At 42.0% G+C, this 15,825-nt stretch overlaps 1 protein-coding gene across 2 annotated transcripts in view; it reads right to left on the bottom strand.

The window, feature by feature from the left end:
* LOC112413026 (CTTNBP2 N-terminal-like protein) overlaps positions 1-10,036 on the bottom strand; it is a 62,800-nt gene extending 52,764 nt beyond the window's left edge. The window contains exon 1 of one of the 2 annotated variants that reach the window (XM_024764859.1): positions 10,001-10,036. The gene's annotated coding sequence lies outside the window, so the exon portion shown is untranslated. The remainder of the gene's footprint in view (positions 1-10,000) is intronic. The other variant, XM_024764858.1, reaches the window with a different exon arrangement.
* Positions 10,037-15,825: the final 5,789 nt, after the last annotated feature.

Here is a 15,825-nt window from a genome sequence, read left to right as displayed (position 1 = left end):
TATTCTAGCCTTTTCCCTTGACCCAACATCCACTCATTCTGGTTCTGGTTGTGCCTCTTCCTTCTTGAGGAAGTCTCAGCTTTTGCTCTGGAACTCATTCTTTGATAGCAGGCATTGTTGCCTTTTTACCACATGGAGATTGGGTGGCAGAAAAAGAAATACCCCAGTTTCTACAGCTATGTAAGGAGTAAGGCAGGGCAGGGTGGAGTACACGTAGATGTTTGTCTATCTAGTATCTGGGTTTGTGTATGTCTTTATGTGGAACTGAAGACTTTATTTCTGTGTGGTCGGTGATGTGGGACAGGAAAGAGAAAAAACATTTTTAAGGTGAATCTCAGATATTTTTGAACATAGAAGCACCTCAAAAAAACCTACATAAATCTTTTTTTAAAAATCCATTTGGCTAGCACCAAAAAAAAAAAAAAAGAAAAGAAAACAGTTATTTTACCCAGGAGACCACTCTTGCAAAACTGGATAAAAATCACTTCTTTACTATATACTCAGATATCAGATTAAAGAAATTTATACTTGGGCTACAACTGACTAAGATTCAGGCCATTCGGTAAGTTTTTAGTATCGGTGATAAGGTATTAGCACGGATGTAAAGCAAACTTGCTCCAATTATGTAAAGACTGTTTCCAGTACATATAAACAAAACCAAAATTTGGGAGGCCAGTTAATCCTAAAAATTCAAAGAGTCAACACTGACATACAAAGTGGCTGTTTTGACAGCTTTCCATTAGATAATGTACTTCCTTAAAAATCCAGTATACATGAAATTTAAAAAAATAAACATGTCACATTTATAAATACCAAATCTAAAATGGACAAAAGTGCACAGCTATTTTTAAAAAAATGTATCCAAAGCAACCTCCTATCTGAGGGCGGAAGGTGTTGACACATTACCTTGACTATCTCAAGATTTAAGCCTTCCCACCCTCTGGCATTTTTGGTTTTTCATAAAGGTTATTTATGCGTTTGGGGGTAAGAGAGTGACAACATTCCAAATTGTACCTCTCATTCCACTTTTGGCATTTTAGGATTAGGTTAGTAAAGAAAAATATGTCAATATATTATCAGAAAATAAATTTTCTGATCACGAAAGCAGATCTTTTGTACGTTTACTAAAGAGAGCTGTTTCTGCTATTATTATTTACAGATTCTAAAACCAAGACAGAAAAACAAACCTTTTTACTGAATTCTACAATACTATGCAATAAAAGCTTTACTACAAATGTCAAATCAATCTTCTTTCAGTTGAAGGTAAAAGATATTATCTGAGTATTTGTATTCTTATGTGTCTATGTGTTATAACGTGTTATGGGCTAAATTGTGTCCTCTAACCCCAAAATTATACATTGAAGTCCTAATCCCCAGTACCCCCATAATGTGACTGTATTTGAAGACAGGGTCTTTAAAGAGGTAATTAAGTGAAAAATGAGGTCATGGGGGATTTCCCTGGTGGCGCAGTGGTTAAGAATCCACCTGCCAATGCAAGGGACACGGGACGAGTCCTGGTCTGGGAAGATCCCACATGCTGCGGAGCAACTAAGCCCGTGCGCCACAACTACTGAGCCTGTGCTCTAGAGCCTGCGAGCCACAACTACTGAAGCCCAACAACTAGAGCCTGTGCTTCACAACACAAGAAGCCACCACAATGAGAAGCCCGCACACCGCAACGAAGAGTAGCCCCCACTTGCTGCAACTAGAGAAAGCCCGCGTGCAGCAATGAAGACCCAATGCAGCCACAAATTAATTAATTAATTAATTAAAAAAAAATGAGGTCATGGGATTCCCTGGTGGTCCAGTGGTTAAGACTCTGCGCTTCCACTGTGGGGGGGCATGGGTTCGATCCCTGGTCAGGGAACTAAGATTCTGCATGCTGTGTGGTGCAGCCAAAAAAAGAAAGAAAGAAAAAAAAGAGGTCATTAGGGTAGTCCCTAATCTAATATGCCTGGTGTCCTTATAAGAAGAGAAAGTTGGACAAAAACGCAGGACAGGGAGAGACCATGTGAAGACACAGGGAGAAGATGGTCATTTAACAAGCCAAAGAGAGAGGCCTCAGAAGAAACCAATCCTGCTGACACATTGATTTCTGACTTCTAGCCTCCAGGATTGTGAGAAAATAAATTTCTGTTGTTTAAGCCACCCAGTCTGTGGCACTTGTTATGGCAGCTCTAGCAAACTAATACAACATGCTAATAGTTTACTACTTTTAAAGACTATTACAGCAACTAGATCAAAGCCTTCCCCTTACCATGAGAGTGCCTGAACAAAGAATGCCCTGCTTTGTCTTATCAGTCTGCTTTTTCCAGCAACACTATGTATAGGATTATATAAAACAGAATGGTTTTGAAACAGTTTTGGAGATTGTAAATTTCAGGATCCTGAAATATAATATGAATAATGCACTTACAAAGAAATTACAACAGTGCTAAAGGATTGAGGTGCTTGTTTATCCAATACTGTCAATATGGATTTTGAAGGAGGCCTCAAGAAACCAGCTCTGTAATAAAGCTGATTATTCTTTAAGATCAATACTTAAAATGCTTTCAGTACTCTACTCAAAGCTGATTCTAGGATACCAGATATTCTAGATTTATACTTAGTACAGAAATTAGTAATATAATCGAACTTACCAATGTTAATCACCACTTCCTCAGAGTTTTATTTTTATTTGATTATTTTTTTCCTCAGAGTTTTCTAGAGTAGTTTTCTAAGAAGAATTCAAGCCTTAATAGCAATAATAAAAAAGATACACACTTTTTGAGCTAAACATAAACATGTTCCAGGCAGTGTTCTAAGTACTTGACATGTATTAATTCCGTCCTTACAACCTTAGGTGATAGATGCTATAACCATTATCAACAAGTTCATCATCATCATCCCCATTTTATACAGATGGGAAAACTGAGGTACAAAGGCTAAATAACTTAAAGTCTCACATCTAGTATGTGGCAGAAATAGAATTTGAACCTAAGTAATTTGATTCCAGAGGCTTCCTTAGAAACCACTGCTACTTGGTAACCACTGTTCCCATCAGATTTTCCCATTTTATCAGCTAAAATGTGATTCACAGAGCTGGAAGGGACCTCAGAAATAATCTAATTTAGCACTCTCATTTTACAGATGAAAACTGAGGCCAGAGTTGTTAAGTGAATTACTGAAGATTATAGTTAAATAGTAAAATTATTAAGATCCAGTCTAATCCACTTTCTGGGACACCATGATGGATATCAGGGTTTTGTTTTGGTTAGCTCTGTTTTAAGCCTCATACATCTCTAGTGTATCTGTGTGTGTGTGTGAATGTCCGTCTCTCTTACTATGTGTGTACATCTGTTTCTATCATTGTCTCTTCTACATGTTGCCAACAACATTTATATGCATCCTGAAGAAAGGGAGGAAGTGGCCTCATGCCCATAAACAAGCATTCAAACATCTCTCCCCCAAAATGAGGACATCTGGCACAACGCTATTAAAAACAGGTCTGTCTACCTAGATATCCGTTTACACCTTTTCAAGTATTCTCATCTGAGACAAGACCAAACCAGAAGAGCTACATTAGTTAAGCTACTGGAATGTACGTTAATGAAAATGAAGAATAGTTTTTACATTAACACATTTTTTCATTAAAATTAAAAATATGTCTTCTAATATCAGAAAATTACCAGCAGTATTTACCATCTCAGGTATATGTGTCAGTGGCTTTATTTATTTCAATGAAATTATAACATGATTTCATTGAAATACGTATATCTGTCTATATCATCTATCTGTCCATCATTCCCCTAAATTTCTGCTTTTCTGAAATAATGTCACCGTGATTTGTAAAATACCACAATGAGGGAATAATATGTAGATTGATTTTATTTCCAGTAAAATGATTCATGGGCCTCAATTCTACAGGCAGCCTGGAATACAAGAACCCTTCAAATATTCAACCTTAATGTTGGATGAAGTCGCTGACTCCATCAGGATTTCAAACCAGGAAGAAACAGAGCACATGGTGTGCAGGATGAACTGTAATACAGTCAAGGTATCTGTGTTTTAGCTATGCCCATAACCTGACTCTCCCTGAGCTGTAAAAAAATCTCACAAAACCTGTAACAGAATATTGTAACTGATGATGATGTTTTGCCTTTTAACTTCTGTCTTCTAAATCAGACCACTGATTTTTTAAAAAGTTTAACAATTTGATATCACTTGAAAATGACCAACAGACCTAGCAATTGTTTTTGCTCCAAGGTTTTTTGGGGACAGTAACTCTTCTGGGAGGCAGTGTGTTGCAGTGGAAAGTGCTTGGACTTTGGAGCCCTACAGACCTAAGTTTGCATCCTGGCTCTACCACTTCATACTTCCTTGATCCACGTAACCTTTGAGCTTTCAGTTCTTCATCTATAAAATGCGGATGACAATACATACTCTAACAGGATACTGAATGGTTTAAATGAGTTAGTGACTGGTCAGTTCTCTCATTTCTCATCCCTGGAGAGCATATATTTGGTTTCATCTGTAAGGATAATGAAGTCTTCCTTTTTCCAATGAGTTCTCACTTTCTACCACTCATGTGTCTAATTTAGAAATCAAAACAAGTTTACTGCTTCTAACCTGGTAGGTTGATCTGCTCCAAGAAGGAGATGGCCTGGCCAGTTCCTGGGAAAGGCAGCTTAGGAACACACACAACACTTATTCAGGCCAATGGTTATCTGCACACTACTTGGGAAAGAAAAAGGACAATCTTCTGCCTAGAGTGGCTTTTTGTGACTTTAGGATATAAGTGAAAAGACTGCTCTTGCTTCCACTGAATTTCTACAGCTTTTAATCAAGTTACAATTTTAACTCATAATACTGATAAACGCGTTTTCGAAAAATATCACAGCTATTTTGAAATCATATTAAATGCATAATGGATATGTATCTTACTCATAACCCATTCTATTACATCAATTCATCTATCTACATAGCTGTCTTTTGTCTCATAAGATTCTGCTCTTCTAGACAAATACTCTGTCTTATTCAGCTTGATAAACTTAGCACCCAGCAGTCTCTGGTTCAAAGGGGTAATCAAAACATGCTGGCCGGAAAGAAATGTACAGTGCAGTACCTTGAATTACAGTGTACAAAACTGGACTTTATCTTCTGGGAAATAAGAAGCCACTAAACATTTTTAACTAGGTGAATCTCACAATAAAAATAGAGTTTCAGGAAGGTTAAAGCTTGACATACAGAGTTGATTTGACTGAAGAGAAACTGGAAGCAGAAAAAGCAGTTGGGAGAAAACTTTAACAGTGCAGGTATGAGGTTAAAGTGTGTGAACTAGGAATGGTGGCAGTAAGAATAGGAAAAAAAAAAAAAGACCGATGCAAGAGACTTTATAAAGAATGTATAGTAACTTGGTACTGGTTTTTTTAAGGAGGTAAGAGGGGAAATAATCCCAGATCAGCTGAGGTTTCTAAGGCTGGGTGACTATAATGATGATGCCATTAACAGAAACAGGGATGTTAGAAAAGGAACGGGTTTTGGGGGGGAAATAATGACTGTGATGCGAGACATGCTGAATGAGAAGTAACTAGACCCCCAAGAAGAACATGTTCAGACTCAGTGAGTGTGGTGAAGGCTAAAGGTTCAGAAGCAGAGAAGTCTTTAGGGGTGGAGCCTTTTCCAAAAATTTCTTCCGTGTGTTCAATTTAAGAACAAGAGGCAATAAGAAGAAGCTGATACACAGGACTAGACCAGATCTTGTTTGTACCGTCAAATATTAAACCAGTTAAGAACCAGATTGTTTCTGTTCTCACTCCTGTTCAACCCACTACAATAGAAAGGACTACTCAGCAGAAACCAAGGAATGGGGAACACCTTCCTTCAAAAACCCCCAAACTTAGTGCTCCTTTTTTCTACAACTTACCCGTCAGTTCATTCTCCTCTCTGCTATAATTTATAGATCTTATTTCTCATTAAAACAACCCATCCCTGCTTGCTTCTCCCTCTGCACTCCTTCCTCCCTGGCTCACCTTTCTAGGCGAGCAGACCCAGAGAACACTGCAGCCTCTCCTTCCCCAGCAGCTCTGTACAAAGGATCCATGCAGATGCTCGCAAGGCTCAGGGTCAGGAATCTTTTTTGTCTGTAAACCCCGTCGTCCTGTGCTCTCCTATTTTCCTTCCTAGCTTCTATTTGAACTCAGTAACAGTTAAGGATTATATTCTTTAAACTCAGTAACAATTAAGGATTACATTCTTTGTGGCTCCAAAAGGCAGAAACGATTCATTTAGCAGCAAAGCACACATTTAGAGTGGAAGCTCTGGCTTTGGGCCTGAAATACAGAGTTTGGAAATAGTCGGCAGGGAGAAACCATATTACTACATCCTTTACTTCGATGCCTGCTTGTAGTCCTGTTTTCCTCAGCCCACAAACCCCTGTCCTCCACTCCCCCACCTCCACTCTTAACTTCCCTATCCATAGTTTCTTCTCACCCATTTAAGTTGTTCTTATGCTTGCTCCTTACTTTGGGGGTAGTAGAAGAGTTGTTCAAAAGGCAAAAATCACTGTCAATCAAAATTACCATTGAAAATCCCTTAAATCTCACAGAAGGTACAACCCTGCACCATAATCACCGTATCCACGAAACCATTTATATGACACTGAGGGTGACGGTACTTACGACACTGTGGAGTGAAACAACTGACAATTCAGAGAGAAGACATCAGATGGTTGAATCCCTTGCCTTTCCTTTTCCAGGGCCAAAAAGTTTAAGGAAGATAAGGTACATGACAAAATTATGAAACACACACGACCGTAAGACACACGGGCTGCCCTAAAAACTCTTCTGTCGGATGTCTGAGATCATGACATATACAAGCTTTGTTTCCCTCTAATTAGGAAGCTTAGCTATATATTCAAATATTTAAAACAAAACCAACCAATAACTAAACTCAGACACTAATTCTTCACATTTGTTTAAATGCTAAAGGAGTAAAAGAATATCTAAGATTAAATTCTTTAATTCACATGCAAAGTGCTAATAATAATGGCCATAATACCTACCAATTACTGAGTGCTTCCTATATGTCATGTTCATTTAATCTTTAAAAAAAAATCTCTGAAAGTCATTTTTAAGTCACAGCTGAGGAAACTGAGATATGGTGAAAATAAAAAACTGCCATTTCCCTGGGTCATACAGCAAAAGAGCAGGGATTTGAACTCAGGTCTGCCTTTAAAGTCTGTGCTGTAAATCAGCACACTTTAGAGCCTCACCATAAATAAGCCACGTTCTCACTGAAATGCTTTGAACTAAAACTAGGAAGATTTGATTTTTAGTTATTATCAGCAAACATCCAGGAAATAAGAAAAAATGGCCTTTAGTAACAGGCTGACAAGCTATTCCTGGGGTCAACCACCACAGACTGGACAAACTTCCTCTAGAAATAAATCTCTGCTTCTTGTATCATGCCACTCAACACCAATTCAGTGGCCTAAAAATCCTTGTATCAGATGTCTGAGATCATGACATATACAAGCTTTGTTTTCCCCTACTTAGGCATCTTAGCTATATATTGAAATATTTAAAATAAAACCAACCAATAACTAAAAATCAGACACTAATTCTTCACCTTTGTTTAAATGCTAAAGAGGAAGAATATTTAATATTAAATTCTTTATGGACCGTTTATACTAACAAGATGTGCCACATCTTATCAGTAAATTATCTTTCTAGTCTACCCGAAGGGGTCAGCTTCAAACTAAGTTCAGCAAACGCTCATGAAGTCAAACTATATACTAGGCATTGTGAAAGGTACAAAGATGAAACAAAACATATTAATACCTCTCTCAAAGAATTTATAATTTAATGAGGCAGATTACAAATATACCTTAAAAAAAATCTCTGCATACAAATGTTTTTCTTCATCTGACATAATCAAACAGGTGCTGAAAAAGTTAAAGGAAAGATTTCCAAGACCCAAATGTGTATCAAACAGATCCTGCTTATTGTGCCAAGTAATCAAAGAGCATTATTTGCTTTTTCCTCTCTGCTCATTTAAGGCCCTGGCAATCACCACAACTTTGGTTTCCTTAGTCTCTTACCTCAGTTTATTTTCTGTTCTCTGCTCATGTAATAAGATATATCTTTTTGGGAATTCCTGTTCTGCTTTTAGTTCTTTTCTGCTGCTATTGCTAGGGGCCCTTATCCACCTATCGCAGTACACTTTGTGTTTGCTGGAGAGACCCTCCACAGTTTCTTCTTTGTGCCTTTTTATCGGAGATCTGGAAACAATCACTGAGCAGATCTGTGAGCACTGAGACTGGCTCTGAAAACTTCAAACCTAACTATTCAAAATTAATTACCTTCAGAAAGTCTACCTTCAGAGACTCTAATCAGGAAGGTAAAAGACAGCTGTTATAATTGCCCCCATGATTCCAACTCCTTGCATCCCATGGTTATTATCTTTGGCTATAAATAACAGTAGTAAGACAGGCTTCAGACCGAAAGCAAAAGAAACAATGCTAAAAAAAATATGGCAAATTTAATATATGAAAGTGCTAGCAATAGATGATTACTAGGGATTCAATGGCATTAACATTAGGCCAAAAGCATCAATATTTTGCACCTGCTGAAATGAAGGCCTTTTTAGCACACTATAGGGACACTCTCTGGTAGTCACATGTGTGTGTATAGCTGGAGTTTACCTTGCTTTTATTTATCCTTATCGCTGAGATTTAAAATGTGCTTTTAATTTTCATCCCCTGAATTTTGGTAGATGATAGTGGTCTTGTAAAACCAATCATCATATATATATATATACATATATATGTATATATATATATATCAGTTTCACCTGGAGGGAAAAACCCACCATAAAATAGGGGCTAGAGAGTAACCAAACGCCACCGGACCAGATTAATCATAAACCTAGACCACTGAACCTGAATTTTCTTCAAACACTTCCTGCCTTTTGTTTCAACAGAACTATACCTTCCAGGTTAACTGCAGTCTCCCTGAGCAACAGACCAGCCCACCCGAGACTAGGAGATACTCATTCCTAATCTAAAGCTCTTTATTTACTTATCTGTACTGTTTCACTTGAAAGCCGGCTGTTATTCAGTGACAGTCCAACAATATACACTGCATTCCTACCCACACAAGACCAACTCTGTAGATATCCAACACGCCCACCTCACTATGAAATACCAAAGGGTGGTTTTTCATCCAGTTTTCAGGGAAGAAACAGGGTGGAAAGCAAAAATGAAACGCAACTCAAACCTAAAAAACCCCTTAGAGGTTGGGTTCTCCCTCAAGGAATAAAGGTACAAAGGGGGGCGGGGAAGGTTACTATTTCTCCTTCCTCCAGAGACTAAAAAGATCCCGAAACAGGTGAGCCCTCGCTGCCCCACAGGAGAAAAGAGGATCCTAGGGGCTTCAGGCGGAAGGCTGAGGATCAGAGAATGGGGGATGGGAAGAACCCAAGTGGGGGAAGGCCGTTTCGTCCGTGGAGCTGCCAGTCTAGGTCGGGTCTCTGATTTTTGCATCGCCCCATCTCTCTTTTTTTTTTTTGAAAACACTGATTTTTATCTTACGGATGAAACTAGCTCTGGTCCCACCCTAGCGAGCAGGACAGGTGTAGGAAGGGATGTCTGGCCTCCCGGGGGCGGCCAGACAAGCGGGGGTGGGGACAGCAGTCTACAGAATGGGAACCCGTACGCCTTCTCCGAAGGTTGAGGGGCTGGGCGAGGGGGCCCTGTAAACGGAGGGTGTCAGGAGGGCAGCCCCTTCTGGGGACCTGGGGTTGACGGGGGACAATAAGTGGCTGCGAGCACCCTCGAAGGTTGAGGAGCCGCCTCCTCAGGGAATACCGGGAGGTAGAGGAGACGGCTCCGCCCCCTCAAGGGATGGGCGCGAGCGGCAGTTGGGACGGCGGCGGGAGGACACCGGTGGTCCTACCCCTGCTTTTCTCTCGAGAACCCGGCCTCCAGACGCCGCCAAGCCCGGGCGCCAGCGGCTCCTACCTTTTCCCAGCGCTCGGGTCTCCGCTCCCTGCCGCCTCCGCCACCCGCTCCATCCACAGCCCCCCGAAGCCCCGCCCCTCGACCGCCTGGCGAGGGCCCTGGCATTCGGCAGGGCCAATCTCCTTCTCGCCTCTCCACCCCCGACACCAATCCGCTCCGGCTGGAGGAGGGGCTTCTCCAATGTCTTTTAGGCTCCTCCCGGGGCCCCAAGATCCCTTTTGTTTGGGGAGAGCCTAGCTGGGATTGAGCTCGCGTCACTTCCGGGAGGAAAAGTAGTCCTGCGGCCCGGGATAGGGGGTGGGCTTACGACCCTCACTGCCAGACTTCTGCAACTTTCCACCTTCTAAGCTATTTCTGGACCGGACGGTGGCGAGTGCTTCGCGTTTACCCTCATGGTACGGGCAGCTTAGGAACGGCGGGTTTCGGGTGCCCTGATTGATCAGGCACATTAACGTTTCATTTCATCCAAAATGTTAATAAATGAAGTGCGCTTTGGGTCTGCTTTAGAAAACCGGTTGTTGAAAACCTGGTAACGTGGCTTGCCTTCTCTCTTTTTTTTCTCGTACGAAGCCTGTGCTAGAAACAAGGGCGCAAAGATAAAAAACCCGGAGACCCCCCCTTCTCTTTTCACATTACATTTGGAAGAGAATAGTAGCTCTGGAGCCCCTGGAGCGGGGACACCGGGTAGCCCAAACCCAGCCAGACCTGCCTTCCAGGTAGAAGTCGAATGAATAAAATTTGTGTGTCATGGTTTTCTACGTTATGTTTTACAAATGAGGGGACTTTTTTGTGTCCTTGGCCCCATTATACTGTGGGGCCACGTTTGCAGTGACGCTGGGACAGTAGAGGATGCAAGGAATGCCTGTCCCTCGTGAACACAGGAATGCCGATCTTGCTGGTGGTCGCAGCAAGCCTTACCAGCACCAAATAACCCAGAAAAGGGAGAGGATGCACCCCTTCCTTAGGTCAAGGTTTCTGGATCCTTTTCCAGTTCACAGATTGATTCAACTGGTTAAGAGAATAATAACCACATTGTTTTTAATATAATATAATAAATACTTACAATTAAATATGTATAATGCATAAATAATGTAAATTAATTTTAATATATTATTTCTAACATTAACAATTCTTATTAAGCAAGACAGTACTAGGGGCCTAGTACTCACCTAGGCAGACTATCTCAGGACAGATGCAGCCCTGTCCTCATGCAGTTTACAGTCTGGTGGTAGGATGTGGTCAGTCTGCAATCATTGATATGTTTGAAGGAAGTAAACTGGTATTAATGTCATCACTGTGCCGGGTACTTTCATATAATGATTCAATCTTCACTACCAAATGAAAAATCTTTCCTAACCTGTAAGATAGACATCATTGGTGCCCATTTTACAGATGAGAAGATAGAGATTCAGAGAAATCAAGTAAAGCCATAGAGCTAGTAAATGGTAAATAAAGAACTTCCAACAAGATGTGTGATTTCAAACCTGTGCTATATTCTGCTCACCATACACTTGGCTCTCAGAAGGAGAGCTGGTCCAGAGTGGGCCTGGATGACTGTAAATCCAGCATTAGAGACCAAAACAAGCTCCATGCCTCCCCCTATTGACTGCTGGCTGGAGAAGCTCATCTCTGTATATGAAGGACAAGAAGACTGTACTGAGGTGCTCAACAGCAGCCCAAGTGCTTCTGAAGTAACAAATAGGAAATACAGAACTTCAGAAAGACATCATTCCCTGTGTTCAGGAGACTGATGATCTGAAAGGCGAGATGAAGGGCCAGGCACATAGTAGGTGCTCAACAAATACTGACGTCACTTGAAACAAATGTCTGAAATGGTTAAAAACACAGCGTTTAAGTGCTGGACTAGGCCCATGAATTTGAAAAATTCCGTTTCCTCCTCCTCCCTTTTGCCCTGCCTTACGGGTGTGCAATGAGGAAGTGCCTCATTGCCCGACAATGAGGCAGATGTGGGAGAACAGGCTATTTTCTGCTGGCTTCTGAGTCACTCTAAGAGTTGTCCCAGTGAATCAGCTCATCCCTCCTCCCCTCCTTCCCTTTGTTAACCCACCACCACCCATTCTACTCCCAGGCTGACCTGGTGCTTTCTTCCTTTACAGCAACCGGCAGCTCCCCTGATTCCCTGAGCTCCCACTTGTCCATTCCTCAGTGAGTGTGGGAGGACCCAGCAAGAATGAGATCATCCCCACCGTCTAGGATTGAGTCCTGAGGGTATTCAGATTACTCTCTTTTTAATTCATCACCCCAGGAGCTAGTGCATGGGCAGGGCTTGTGAACCTGAAGTTTTGTGATTCTTCAAATATATAAAATGTGTAAATTAATTTAGAGTCTGGCACACTGATGTGCATACACAGAGGTAGAAAGTGGATTTGTACTAATTTCTTAAATTTGTATAACACAACATACCATTTTTATATCTATTATTTTATCAACTTGCCAGTAAGTATTAAATGCCTACTGTGTGTCAGGTAACAATTTAGTAAGAAGTGCTAAAGATTATAGTGTGTGTTAATTTTTCTCCAAATAAGTAAACTTCCTAGGTAGGTCTACCGTAAATGTTTATTGCTGGTTTGGGGAGGCAATGATGGAGTAAAAGAGAGCTAGACTGGAAGTAAAAAAAAACAAAACAAAAAACTGCGAGTTCTTCTGGAGTTCTCCCTCTGTCACAAACTCTAGTTTCCTAGGGCTGCTGTAACAAATTACCACAAACTGGGTGGCTTAAAACAACAGAAATGTATTCTCTTTCAGTCAGGAGGCCAGGAGTCTGAAATCAGGGTGTTGACAAGGTTGGTTCCTGGGTGAGGGGTGTTGGTAGGGGTGGGTTTATGGGACTTAAACTGCTCTCCTAGTTTATGGGGGTTCCTGGCAAACCTTGGCATTCCTTGGCTTGTAGCTGAATCGCCCTAGTCTCTGCCTCTGTCTTCACGTGGCTTTCTTTCCTCTGTGACTTGATGTCTCTACATGTCCTGTCCTCTTCTTTTTTTTTTCTTTTTTTCCCTGCGATACGCGGGCCTCTCACTGTTGTGGCCTCTCCTGTTGCGGAGCACAGGCTCCGGACGCGCAGGCTCAGCAGCCATGGCTCACGGGCCCAGCTGCTCCGCGGCATGTGGGATCTTCCTGGACTGGGGCACAAACCCGTGTCCCTTGCATCGGCAGGCGGACTCTCAACCACTGCGCCACCAGGGAAGCCCCTTCTCCTCTTCTTATAAGGACAGCAGTCATACTTGATTTAGAACTCATCTTGATCTAGTATGACCTTATCTGAACCCATTACATCTGCAAAGATCCCATTTCCAAAAAAGTTCACATTCTGAGGTTCCAGATGGACATGGATTCTGGGGGGTGGGGATGGGAACCATTCAAACCAGTATGCAAAACTACTTCGCACAGTAACACCCCCACTTAACTCCGTTTAGCTTCATTGGTAATGGCATGAAAGTAGTGAACTAATTCCTAAAGATCATTTCAGTTCTATAATTGTATGATGATTATATATGCTAGAAGCATTTCTCAAGCCTTTACTATATGCCAGGCACTATGAAATTGCTTCACAGTACATCTGATTTAACCCTTAAGAGAATTCCAGGAGATAGATGTGAATACTCCCATTTTGCAGATGAGGAAATTGAGGTACAAAGAAGTCCATAGTCATGGAATTCATAAGTGATGAAGATGGAATATAATCACTCAGGTCTGACTCCAAAGTCCACCCTCACAATTACTATGCTCTGTCATCTCTCCATCATACTAGATGGGTTAGGAAGATGGGGAATGCAATAAATCCTTAAAATTTTGATTTATGTAATACATGGAGCTGGGTAGCAATCTTCCTGGGGAAGGCAAGAGAGAAGGGAACAGTGGGTGGCAATGAAAACTTAGTAGGGAAGAGGAGAGCTATGGACACTTACCTGAACCTCAGTTTCCTCATTTGTAAAATGCAATAATAGTTCCTCCAGGTGGTTGTGAATATCCAAGTGAGATAATGGACATGAAAGTATTTGATAAACCCTATGAGGGGTGATGATAAACTACCTGGGAGATCTTGCTCAAACTCTTCCTCCTCTCTGGGTCCTTGACCTCCAGCTGAACATCTAAGGGTTGAGCATCTGGGGCTCTATAGGACTCCTTCTAGCTGTGACCCACTGAGACTTACTAAGATGCTGGGTGAGCTAGATGTAAAAGTTGGAGTGACTGGGAAAAGTGACCTGGCCTGGCTCCCTTACCTCTTGTTCCTCAAGCCCCCACCTGGCTCCTCCAGGAGGGGATCCTGCGGTTGCAGTCTAGCAGCGGCAGAGAGCTCTCTCGAGGCCGGGACCAGGCTGAAGTGGGAAGGACAGTGTGCTCTCCGTGGCTCCCTACATTTTCTCTCATTATTTGCTCCCACAAAGGCCTTTCTGAGTAGTCCTTAAGGTTCTCTTCTAGCTTGGATCAGCCCGACCTGGGCGACTAGGGCACAGGGGAAGTTGAGATTTCTGGGCGTGGCCCTAACTGTGTTCTCGATCGTATTGCTCCCCCTAGTGCTCAGCGACGAGTCCTGCAGCTGTCAGCTTCCCTCTTGGCCGTCCCCGCGCGTTCCGCGGAGGCCTCTCCCCAGACAGTTTTTTCTTTTAAGGGTGTGGGCTGAGAGCGCAGCAGGTAGGGTGCTGCAAGGACCAGAAGTTCGGAAAAACCACCTTCAGGGACAGATTCTTCTGGTTTTTAGCTAAGTGTTGGGGCCATCTTGACCATGAGGGAGCCAGGAAACTCTTATCCTGGATTTCACAGAGGAAGGTTGGGAAGGAAAGGGAAAGAAATCTAACATTGCGTGTCTACTATGTATCAGGCACTGTGCCAGGTGCTTTACATATATTACATGTGTTGCCCTTGTAATCCTTACATATATAATCTATACATTCCTTTACATATATAATTCTTGCGATCATCCTAAGAGATAATTCTTATTACTTCTAGTTTTTCACATAAGAAAGCAGGTTCAAAGAGGTTAAGGGTCTTGCCAAAGGTCACATAATAGTAACAATGATAACAACATCAACCAGTTATTTAGTGCCTGCTTCACACCAGGCACAGTATTTCTTTTCATCCTCCTAGCAAATCTTTAAAATAATTACGATAACCTCCATTTTACTGATGAGATCACTGAGGTTTAGATAGTTTAAGACAGGGGTAACTGAGAAGCTTGCCTGAGATCAAAGAGGTAGGTCTCTCTGTCTCTGTTTCCATTCCACCACTGCCTCATGGAGCTGTGGGTGGTAGAGGTGGACTGAGCCTAGGACTGTATGATTCACTGTTCTTGCCATTACTAGCATTGCCTGGCAGCCCTTCCCCAGGACCAGGAAACTAAGGCCATGTGGTGTTTTGGATCTTCAGATCCAAAGATAGGCTCCTGAGATACAATGGCAATGAAAAAACCAAGGCTGAAGGCCATGGGATCCTGGGACAGTTTGCTTGGGGAAATGCATAACAGGGCAGCACCCTGGGAACTGCCCAACAATATTGCTGTTAGGGTCCTTGGGGAGAGCACCCAGAGGACCCTGAGTCCTGTCTCCCTCATCCTGTGTGGAATACACATGCTCCCCTGAAGTTGGTGGGCCAGGATGGGGTACACAAATCTCACTGAGGGACAAAAAGGAAAGGTAGGTGGGGTACAGTCTAGCCCAGGTAGAAAATTCCTGGAAGTAGATGAGAAAAATCATGGAGTTCCCAAATCACCCAGCAAAGTTCCCAAGGATTTGGGTCATTTTACATTCTTCCTCTCTCCCAAAATACAGATTAGTCATAGGTCCCTGGAAGAATACTCTATGTCCCTT

Source organism: Neophocaena asiaeorientalis, unplaced genomic scaffold (genome assembly GCF_003031525.2).
Source record: "Neophocaena asiaeorientalis asiaeorientalis breed wild unplaced genomic scaffold, Neophocaena_asiaeorientalis_V1.1 scaffold62, whole genome shotgun sequence".
Classification (NCBI taxonomy): Eukaryota; Metazoa; Chordata; class Mammalia; order Artiodactyla; family Phocoenidae; genus Neophocaena; species Neophocaena asiaeorientalis.
Note: the sequence above shows the minus strand (reverse complement) of the source record. Positions and strands in the feature narration are given on the sequence as shown.